Consider the following 9,768-nt stretch of genomic DNA (forward strand, 5'->3'; position numbering starts at 1 on the left):
AAGCATGTCAGAAGGACACTTTTTGGTTAGCTGCATGTATCTTTCCCAAGCTTCATAGAGGGATTCACCTTCTTTCTGTCTGAAGGTTTGAACATCAGCTCTAAGCTTGCTCAGCTTTTGAGGAGGAAAGAACTTGGCTAAGAAAGCCGTGACCAGCTTATCCCAAGAGTTCAGGCTGTCTTTGGGTTGAGAGTCCAACCATATTCTAGCTCTGTCTCTTACAGCAAAAGGGAAAAGCATGAGCCTGTAGACTTCAGGATCTACTCCATTAGTCTTAACAGTATCACAGATCTGCAAGAATTCAGTTAAGAACTGAAAAGGATCTTCAGATGGAAGTCCATGAAACTTGCAGTTCTGCTGCATCAGAGAAACTAGCTGAGGTTTCAGCTCAAAGTTGTTTGCTCCAATGGCAGGAATGGAGATGCTTCTTCCATGTAAATTGGAATTAGGTGCAGTAAAGTCACCAAGCATCCTCCTTGCATTATTATTGTTGGGTTCGGCTGCCATCTCCTTTACTTGTTCGAAATTTTCAATAAGGTTGTCTCTGGATTGTTGTGATTTAGCTTCTCTTAGTTTTCTCTTCAGAGTCCTTTCAGGTTCTGGATCAGCTTCAACAAGAATGCCTTTTTCTCTGTCCCTGCTCATAAAAAAGAGAAGAGAAAAAGAAAAGAAGAGGAATCCTCTATGTCACAGTAAAGAGGTTCCTTATTGTTAGTAGAAAAAGAAGGGGACAAAGAATATAATGTAAAGAAAGAAACACAAGGGTGAGGAGAGCAGAGATGTGAGATGAGGAGATGTTAGTAGATGAATAAATAATTAGAATGAGATGAGAGAGGCAGAATTTTGAAAATAATTTTTGAAAAAGAGTTAGTGATTTTCGAAAATAGTTTTTGAAAAAGGTTAGTAATTTTCGAAAATAAAAAATCAAAAATTAAAATAATTAGTTAATTAAAAAGAATTTTTTAAAAAGAGGGAAGATATTTTCGAGAATTAGAGAGAGAGAGAGTTAGTTAGGTAGTTTTGAAAAAGATAAGAAACAAACAAAAAGTTAGTTAGTTAGTTGAAAAGATAAGAAGTTAGGAAGTTAGAAAAGATAAGAAGTTAGGAAGTTAGAAAAGATATTTTGAAATCAAAATTTTTTTTGAAAAAGATAAGATAAGAAGATATTTTTGAAAAGATATGATTGAAATTAGTTTTTGAAAGAGATTTAATTTTTAAAATCACAATTAATGACTTGATTCACAAGAAATCACAAGATATGATTCTAGAATTTAAAGTTTGAATCTTTCTTAACAAGCAAGTAACAAACTTGAAATTTTTGAATCAAAACATTAATTGATGATGTTATTTTCGAAAATTATGATGTAAAATTAAGAAAAATATTTTTGAAAAATATTTTTAAAATTTTTGAAAATAACTAAGAAAAATGAAAAAGATTTGATTTTTGAAAAAGATTTTGAAAAAGATAAGATTTTTAAATTGAAAATTTGATTTGACTCATAAGAAACAACTAAATTTTAAAAAGTTTTGAAAAAGTCAACTCAAATTTTTGAATTTATGAGAAGAAAAAGGAGAAGATTTTTTTTTTTTGCATTTTTATGATGAGAGAGAAAAACAAGAAAAATAATGCAATGCATGAGAATTTTAGATCAAAACATGTGATGCATGCAAGAATGCTATGAATGTCAAGATGAACACCAAGAACACTATGAAGATCATGATGAACATCAAGAACATATTTTTGAAAAATTTTTAATGCAAGAAAACATGCAAGACACCAAACTTAGAAATCTTTAATGCTTAGGCACTAAAAATTCAAGAATGCATATGAAAAACACCATACAACACAAAACAAGAAAACATCAAGATCAAACAAGAAGACTTACCAAGAACAACTTGAAGATCATGAAGAACACTATAAATGCATGAATTTTCGAAAAATGCAAGACGAGTATGCAATTGACAGCAAACTTATAACATGACTCAAGACTCAAACAAGAAACACAAAAATATTTTTTTGATTTTTATGATTTTATAATTTTTTTGTATTTTCTTTTAATTTTTTCGAAAATCATTTTGAAAAAGAAAAGTAAGGATTCCAAAGTTTTTAATATGAATTCCAAGAATCTTATGCTCTTTAGACTAAAGCTCCAATCAAAGGGTCAGGCATGGCTTAATAGCCAGCCAAGCTTTAGTATGTAACTCAGACATGACACGTCTAACATGCCCTACAAGCATGGCTTTACAGCCAGCCAGGCTTCAACATGCTTCATGAAACACTAGAATTCATTCTTAAAAATCCTGAAGAAAAATATATTTTTGAAAACATTTTTATTTTTAAAAAATTTTTTTCGAAAACAAGGGAGAAATTTTTGAAAGATTTTTGAAAGATTTTTGAAAACAAAACAAAAAGAAAATTACCTAATCTGAGCAACAAGATGAACCGTCAGTTGTCCAAACTCGAACAATCCCCGGCAACGGCGCCAAAAACTTGGTGCGCAGAAATTGTGATTACACTTTGATTATGTAAAATTCATTGCTCGTTCTTTCCCTGGCAATGGCACCAAAAACACGATGCCAATACCATGGTTCACAACTTCGCACAACTAACCAGCAAGTGCACTGGGTCGTCCAAGTAATACCTTACGTGAGTAAGGGTCGAATCCCACAGAGATTGTTGGTATGAAGCAAGCTATGGTCACCTTGTAAATCTCAGTCAGGTGGATATAAAATAGTAATGGGGTTTTCAAAAATTAGTAATAAAAGAAGGATAGAAATACTTATGTAATTCCTTGGTGAGAATTTCAGATAAGCGTATAGAGATGTATTTGTTCCTCTGAATCTCTGCTTTCCAGCTGTCTTCATCCAATCAGTCTTACTCCTTTCTATGGCTGGCTTTATGCAAGGGCATCACCGTTGTCAGTGGCTACATCCTCTCCTCTTGTGAAAATGGTCCAAGATGCCCTGTCACGGCAAGGCTAATCATCTGAGGTTCCCGATCATGCTGGAATAGGATTCACCCTCCTTTTGCGTCTGTCACTACGCCCAGCACTCGCGAGTTTGAAGCTCGTCACAGTCATTCAATCATTGAATCCTACTCGGAATACCACAGACAAGGTTTAGACTTTCCTGATTCTCTTGAATGCCGCCATCATTCTAGCTTACACCACGAAGATTCTGATTAAGAGATCTAAGAGATACTCATTCAGTCGAAGGTAGAACGGAAGTGGTTGTCAGGCACGCGTTCATAGGGAATGATGATGATTGTCACGTTCATCACATTCAGGTTGAATAGCGAATGAATATCTTAGAAGCGAAATAAGATGAATTGAATAGAAAATAGTAGTACTTTGCATTAATCTTTGAGGAACAGCAGAGCTCCACACCTTAATCTATGGAGTGTAGAAACTCTACCGTTAAAAATACATAAGTGAATAGAGGGTAAGCATGGCTGAATGGCCAGCCTCCCATGGAGGTCTAGAGATCTAAAAATGATCAAAAGATTCCAAGATTCAAAGATGTCTAGTACAATAGTAAAAAGTCCTATTTATAATAAACTAGCTACTAGGGTTTACAGAAGTAAGTAATTGATGCATAAATCCACTTCCGGGGCCCACTTGGTATGTGCTTGGGCTGAGCTTGAGTGTTACACGTGTAGAGGTCATTCCTGGAGTTGAACGCCAGTTTTGGTGCCAGTTTGGGCGTTGAACTCCACTTTGCAACTTGTTTCTGTCGCTGGACGCCAGAATTGGGCAGAGAGCTGGCGTTGAACGCCAGTTTGCGTCGCCTAAACTTGTGCAAAGTATGGACTATTATACATTTCTGGAAAGCCCTGGATGTCCACTTTCCAACGCAATTGGAAGCGCGCCATTTTGAGTTCTGTAGCTCCAGAAAATCCATTTTGAGTGCAGGGAGGTCAGAATCCAATAACATCAGCAGTCCTTCTTCAACCTCTGAATCTAATTTTTGCTCAAGTCCCTCAATTTCAGCCAGAAAATACCTGAAATCACAGAAAAACACACAAACTCATAGTAAAGTCCAGAAATGTGAATTTAACATAAAAACTAATAAAAACATCCCTAAAAGTAACCAAATTCTACTAAAATCGTACTAAAAACAATGTCAAAAAGCGTATAAATTATCCGCTCATCACTTGTTGATGAACATTGTTGGATCTAATCTCCTTTTAATGCAATTTTCATGTTTCTATGCTTCTTTTATGTTGATCTTGTTTGCTATTGTTGATTTCTCACTCATGTTGATTATGGGTTTCCTTCAACTCTTGCATTTTATGATGTTTACTTTTCTTGCGCACTAGGTGCTTGATAAAATGTTTCCTATAGTTTTAAGTAGTTCACTTGACCCTTGGCCTAGGCTAAGGGGATTGAGTGATCTTGAGTCCTTGGGCTTCATTGAATTGGTAATTCTAGAACCCTTGGGGATCAATTTGATAACTATTGACTCTAGCCTACTACTAAGTTAATTAGTAGCTAGGTTGGGACTTATGGATTGACGTTGATCAAGCCATTTGACATACTCCAAGCCTAGGAGTAGACATTACGTACTTAAGGCTTTAGTGAGTAGACCTAATGAGCTCGGTTCCTCATAATTATCAATATTTGAATTGTTGACAAGGATAATGATCTAAATTACCTAAGTCTTAGCCAAGAGTCCTTTATCTTGCTTCCTTTAATTACTTGCTTGATTTACGCGTCTTATCATTTAAATTCTTGCTCATTTAATTTCTTGCCCTCTTATCAATTAAACCCCCTTGCATTCTCATAGCCAATAATTGACCACTTCATTGCAATCCTCGTGAGATGACCCGGAGTCTAAATACTTCTGTTAATTCTTATTTGGGGTTTGTTCTTTGTGACAACCAAAATTTTTGCATGTGAGGATTCTTTGTTGGTGTAAAACTATACTTGCAATGAGAATTCATTCAATTGAGAAAATTCTATACCATCACAACAATTCGCTCATCAAAAATGACGCCGTTGCCGGGGATAGCAATGGTGCTATATTATTGGCTATTGTATATATTGTGAATAGCTTGATTTTTGGTTTGTTTGTTGGCTTTTGCTAGTTGTAGGACTTTGTTTTCTTTGTTTCTTGCTAGTTTTGTTTTTTTGTTTTCTCTTATCACCATGAATTCTCATCCTTTTGGCTATGAGTGTAGTTCAAACTGTGTTGTAGGAAATGGAAGCTTCAATGAGGATGTGCATCAAGGATTTGGAGATCAAAGGTGGGAGGAGCCCCAAGCTTATGGACAACCTTCTTGGCAACAACCTCCTCCGGCTTCTTATGGGTATAATCATAATCCTAATGCATACCAACCCAATGTGTGTGATGACCCTCATTGTGGTTGTCAACCACAACCATCATACGCATATGAATCCTAATCCTAATTGCCACCATACTCACATGCCTCACACCACCATTCACCTCCATATGACCCTAACCTATATCCACCATACCGACCACCATATAAACCATATCTAGAGCCACCTTTCCAATACCAATACTCCCATGGACCACAAAGTCCACACACACCACCTCAAAAATTTCACCAATATGAACCACCTTCTAATTACAACAACCTTCCCTCAAACAATGAACCTTCTCTTCCACCATCATCTCCCGATGAAGCCCCCATGCTAGAATTGAGAGATCTTGAATCTCTTATCTTACGGCGACACGAGGAGGATAAAAAGAAGTTTACGGAGTTAAGAACAAAATTGGCTATCATGGTAGAAGCCATTGGTAACATGGTCTCATCCCGCCTAAGCCTATGCGATCAAGGCGCTCCCATTGTTGAATGTGGAGAAGAAACCAAGGAGCTTAGTGAGGGAGTAGACTTGAAGCTCCATGGTGAGGAGGAAGAGTTAAAACAAGAAGTACAACAAGAGGAGGAGGTAGAAATTAGTGAACAAAAGGAAGTAGTGGTTGGATGTTTAGGATATGTTGAGCACATAAAGGAATCTCAAGTTGAAGAGCCCTCTTCCACGAAGTTTGAAAGGGATGTTAAAGAGGAGAGTAATGTTGAGGAAGTGGATAGAGAGTCGAAGGAAATTGATTAAGAAGTGGATTCCATCATTAGTGATTTTTTGTCCACATTGATCAATCCCCTTGATGATCTTGTTGAGCCTTCTTCCAGTGAATTAGAAAGCAATGTTGAGGAGGACGTGCAACCTCCAAGGCATATTGTGAATGAAGAATTGAAAGAAGTATTGCAAGCAACAAGCCCCCCTATATATGATGATTCCGCATCAACATATGATCCTCTCGAGCTTGAAGAGTCCTTCCCCACTATGCTTGGAATTGATGACAAGGTAGACTTCACTAAACCTCCTATCTATAATGAGAGTGATGGGGAAGGAATAAAAGAAATTAGTGGAGAAGAAGGTGAACTTGAGGAAGCTTGGCGAGAGGTAAATCTTGAAGAACCTTGGCAAGTGGTGGAAACCTCTAGAAGAGGATAGACAGGCGTAGAGCATGCTTTGTCAAGATCATTGGGAACTCTTCCACCTAGGTTATCATCCAATATTTCATTTGAGTGGGTAAAACTTCTAACTCTTAGCTTTATTATCCCACTTGAATTTGGTTTGCTTGAAACGGATGGCCAACTTAGGGTGCTTTGTGGAATTAAGCAAAAGAGGAGGATGTTTAGTGGTTGGCGTTGTAAATCTAGACTCATTATAGTTGAAAGCTCAAAATTGAAGAGCATGGATCGGTGTAGTGCTCAATTAAATGGGCCTAGGAGGGTAGTTTGGTAACTTCACGAGAATTCAGCTTTCTTGTCACCCGGACAGAATCAAGGCGATCAACTAGAAGATGGGTGCGAAGATAAGATATGGGATCCTGGATCACACCATGAAAACCAATTTTGGGAGCTCATATCTTGGAGAGAACCTCACCAAAACTTGGTAAAAATGGTTGGAAATTCTGATGGCCGATTGAAGGGCAAGCACTCTTGGAGGTTCAAGGATGGATACAAACATAAGCCACCTTGACAAGGAGCCTCCCAAATGTCCAACTTAAGGACTTAAACTAAAAGTACTTGGTGGGAGACACCCCACCATGGTAAACTCTTTCCATTCTCTTGTAGGTATAATGAATGAATTAATTGGGTTCCATTGTATATAGTTTCTTTACTTCTTACTATATTTTGCTTCGCTTGCTAAGGTGTTTATAAATTCTATGCCTTAATGAGGGATGATTCTTTGAATTTGAGTTTTTGCTTGGGTTGCAAGTTTCCTCAAATTGGTTGAAAAATCCCCAAAAATTCAAAAATATATTTTCTTTTGCATTTTAGCTGGTTCTAGAGTCCTAGAGAAGGTTGGGAGGATTATGGGCTCTTCTTGGTGCCTTTGAAGAAAAAAAAGAAAGAAAGAAGAAGAGCCACGCGCAAGCGCACAGTGCGCGCACGCGTCGGCTATGCATTTGAGCTTTCTGGGCCAAGGACCAGAGAGTTGTGCCACTTTTGGGCCAACTCTGTGCCTCAACCCACGCGGATGTGTGCATGACGTGTTCGTGTCCTTTTGCGTTTCCCTACCTACGCGTAGGCGCACCTGGCGCCCCCGTGCCCCGCTTGTCACTCAACCCATCCACGCGCGCAAGTGCACAGTGCGCACGCGCGTCGATGCAGTTTTGCATCACCCAAGCCAAAGACCCGAGAGTTTTGCCAACTCTGGGCCACTTTTGTGCCTCTGGCCCAGCTCGACCCGCGCAGACGCACGATGTACGCATCCGCGCCCATGCCTACACAACCCATCTACGCGACAGCGCGTATGACACTTCCACACCAGTTCCTTATTCTCCCACCCATGCGGACGCGCACGATGCGCTCGCGTGGATTCAAAATTTACTAACCCCAGGGACGCGAGAGCCCTAGCGCAGTTGCGCAACCCTTCACCCTTTCCCCCAACGTCTCTCCCTCTTCTTCTCCCTCTATTTCCAACCTTCGAGCTCTTTAACCACCAACCACCCAGCCACCTCCGGCGACCACATTCCGCCACCATCAACCGCCGCGCGACCCCCTCCTCCTTCCCTCCCTCCTTCTTTCTATCTTCCTCCATTTCCCACTCACCCTAGCTCCATTCTCCATCTCTGCCTTCGAAAGCCAGAATAGAGCAAAGCCCCTATTTTCATTGCTGGGCAACTCACCGCCGCTGTACCACCAGGCCTCCGCTCCTGCTCTGGCCATTCACTCCTCTTCCTCCACCTTCCCTTCCTCTGTTCTGATCCCCTGCTTCCCAGATTTCCTTTCTTCTCATTTTCATTTTATTTCTATTTCATTAATCTGGTTTAGCTCATTCTGTTTAGCTTGCTTAGTTCGATTAGTTTGGTTTAGTTTAGTTTAATTAGGTGGTTAGAGAATCTGGGCTGGATAGTGGATTTAGATTTGTTTTGAATAATGACGATGATTGAAAGTGTTGCTGCTTCATTAACTTTTCTTGGATTGTTGTTGCTGAATGTTGCTTTCCTCATGGCTACTGGTTGCTTAATTATTCATTGCCGCCTGTTGCTGGTTGGTTTGGTTTGAATTGCTTATTGATATTTGTTGCTGTCTGTTGGCTTACATGTCTATTTCATATGAATTCACATCTGGTTTTTGTGTTTAATTGTAATGCATTCATATGGAATCTGCATTGTTCGATTAAATTTTAGAAGTAGCCAATTTGCTGCTGAAATGCTACCGAATTTTTCCTAACAATGTTTTATGAAATAACATTGTTTTATTTGGTGCAACAAGCTTCTATTTGACGAAATTCTATGTCAATAGAATTCTGTTTGCTAAATGGTTTTGGAAACTCCTCAAGAACGTGTTTACAAGTTTTGGTCATGTTTATCATATTCTTTGCTTGTTTATGATGCTGCTTTACTTCTATGCATTGAATAGTTTGAGTGGATTTTCAGATTGACCATAACTTGAAACTCTTTTGAGATTTTGTGTCTCTTTTGCATAAACTCACAAGTTTAAAGGTTTTTAATCTATGTGGCTGATTTATTTCATTATATTCATGCCTAATTTGCATTAAATCACATGGATCATGAGATTTTCCATTCTTGTTTCAACTTGTGACTTTTATGCCTCATTGAATTTGGTGTTGAATGTTTCTTGATTGACTTGTTTTTCAAAGTTTTGATTTTACCAACACCAATTAATACAACCCTGGTGATCTTTACATTGATTGATGACTTGTTTTCATATTGGTTACTTTTTGGCAATATCATATTTCATCATCAATGACTATATGCATTTCATGGTTGTGAGTATGCTTGCACCCCTACTTTGTACACTTCTTTTAATTGAGCCAATAACCGTCATATCACTGATTTTTGAACTAATTTCTAACTCTAACTTGATTAACCAACTGATTTCTTCCTTTTGTCTTCCACATAACTCCTTTAATCATTCTTTTGGATATGGCGTTTCTTAGACTCAATGAATAAGCATTGTGCAATTGTAGTTTGAATTCTTAGTTTGTGACTTGATTTGAATTCTGAATTTTGTTACTTGCATTCCAAGAATTCTCTTTTCTTCACTCACTTCATGAGTATATCTTACCTTGAGTGCTATATATCTACTTGGCTAGTTGCTTATATCATATCACATCTGTTTTTCAAGATGTCAGATAAAGGAAAAGCTATAGCTACCACTTCAAAGAAGAGTAAGCTCTTCAAAACCTCTACCCCTTCTCCTTATGCCAATTATGCTAAGAATCCGCTGAATGAAGTGGATAAAGAGAATCAATTGTTACCATC

At 38.2% G+C, this 9,768-nt stretch overlaps 1 non-coding gene across 1 annotated transcript; it reads left to right on the forward strand.

The window, feature by feature from the left end:
- LOC112731752 (small nucleolar RNA R71) lies at window positions 1-108 on the forward strand. Its single transcript, XR_003167515.1, has one exon. It is a non-coding gene; the product is annotated as a small nucleolar RNA R71 (small nucleolar RNA).
- The last annotated feature ends 9,660 nt before the right edge of the window (window positions 109-9,768 follow it).

Source organism: Arachis hypogaea, chromosome 12 (assembly GCF_003086295.3).
Source record: "Arachis hypogaea cultivar Tifrunner chromosome 12, arahy.Tifrunner.gnm2.J5K5, whole genome shotgun sequence".
Classification (NCBI taxonomy): domain Eukaryota; kingdom Viridiplantae; phylum Streptophyta; class Magnoliopsida; order Fabales; family Fabaceae; genus Arachis; species Arachis hypogaea.